Raw genomic sequence first — 2034 nt, forward strand, 5'->3', positions numbered from 1 at the left:
ATATATATATACACACATATAGTGGTTTCTAAGACAAGATGTGGCTTGAAGGGATTTTTTTTCTATCTGAGTTTGATATTACAGCTTTAGAGTTTAGTAAATTAACTCTTCCCTTTTCCCACTTCACTTCTCTGCCATAATCCATCATTTCAGAAGCCTTACCAATGCTACATTTATTTTTGTTTTTGTAAAAAAAAGTGTTCAACTTAGGACAAAGATTCTTTTTCAACAAACATATTTGTTTAAACAAATGGGCAGTAGGTTCAATACACAAAATTGAAAAGTACAAGTTTTATAAATAATAAATATTATAACTAGAATGAGACAATAAATATGTAAATATGGATTTCAAAATATTTAGGTTCTTGAGCTGCTAAGCATATATTATACTTATCTGTATTCTAATCTATTTTCAATATGCAACCTAATAGCTTACATTTTAAAATGATATTCAGTTAATTCAGATTTTTTCATTTAATATCACAATAATTGAGTGCTGGGTTTTGGGAAATGAGATAATGTATTCTGAGAGTCCATTTTTTTCTTTAGTTCCTGAGATTTCTTGTGAGTTTTTTTCATGAACAGAAAGATCCTCCTGATTTCTATTCTCACAATCTCCCAAGCACAGCAGCTATATTCTTTACGTTGCAGGAACTGAGTTATTCCTTGGAAGTAACTGTTCAAGGTGAGTCTGGAGTTCTCACTTCCAAAGGAAGTTCCTTACCACTCAAGACACTTCTCCAACTGTTCCAGCTGCCTATCCAATACAATAAGCAGTTGGCTGAGCTGGTTCTGATTCCATTCAGCAGGAGTATCATTCAGACTGAAGATGGTAAAGATCTGCCAGAGCATCTCATGAACAATGATTGTGGCATTTTCCTTCTGGAGCTGGCTGTCTCCCATGGCTTCCTTTGGGAAGTTGAAGTTGGTCCTGTCCTTCAGACATGGTAGGAGGGAAAATGTGCTCATTTGGTTGAAAAGGGAGAAGTCTTCCTGCAGGTTCTGACTCAAATCACAGTCCAGGGAGCAGAGGGTGCTGGAATAGAGCAGCATCAGACTAACTAGCAACAAGCTCCAGGAGGTCATGGTGACCTTGAGGATAATTTGGGGCCGGCTGAGCTGGGAGATCAGTGGCCTTTTGTCTCAGCTTCTCCAGTTATCTTGCTTCAAGGCCACTTTCTCTTACTTACTGATGAGTGTAATTTTCTTTATTTTAAATAGAATTTTCCTGGACTTTCTATTCACTTTTGCTCAGTTCCCACATCAACTGAAGAAGGTGTCATTAAAATCCATCCTTGGTTCTATCTGTGTAAGTGTAACTAAATTCTTAAAAAGAATTATTCAGATTAAATTTTTTGATGAGAGACTCTCCCCCAATACCTATTTGTTTTAAATTTCTAGTAAATTGCTATAACCCATTAATCTACTCCCTTGAATTACCACTGTCACCATTTACATTCAATCCCTGGATCACCTCTTGTCTTCCTTTGAGTTCCATAACACTGTTCTTCTCAATTGTTTTTCTCTAATTTTTTTTCTTCCTGTTCAATATCAATTCCTATATCTTCTTATACCCTTTGGTGAGTATATCTCAGGGCTCTGCCCTGCGCCATTTTTTTTCCTTCTCTTCTGCACTCTCTGTCTTGGAGATCTTAACAGCTCCCATGGGTTCAAATTGTATCTCTAGGTAGATGGCTTCCAAAGCAGGTATTGTCAAGTACCAATCGACATAATAATGTAACAATATAAATGTTATCTTCTGTGTAATCTAAAGGCATTTAAATTAAGATAGCAACAATGGAACTTATTGTTTGTACCTGTTCTCCATTCTCACCCTCTCCAGCCTATCCTTCCTTTCCTATTTCTGTTATCCATAGCCAGTAGTTAATAAGGATTTATTAAGCATCTCCCATGTGTCAGACACTGTTTTAAGTGCTGGAGATATAAATAAAAGAAGAAAGTCCCTGTCCTCAGGGAGCTTACAATCTAGTGGGGGAAAGACCACACATAAAAGAAAGCATTTAAAGCCATTAC

The 2034-nt window shown here is 36.5% G+C and overlaps 1 pseudogene; it reads right to left on the bottom strand.

The window, feature by feature from the left end:
- Positions 1 to 545: 545 nt before the first annotated feature.
- Positions 546 to 1086, bottom strand: LOC141555218 (interferon alpha-6-like; annotated as a pseudogene).
- Positions 1087 to 2034: the final 948 nt, after the last annotated feature.

The sequence above is a fragment of the Sminthopsis crassicaudata genome, chromosome 1, assembly GCF_048593235.1.
Source record: "Sminthopsis crassicaudata isolate SCR6 chromosome 1, ASM4859323v1, whole genome shotgun sequence".
Lineage (NCBI taxonomy): Eukaryota > Metazoa > Chordata > Mammalia > Dasyuromorphia > Dasyuridae > Sminthopsis > Sminthopsis crassicaudata.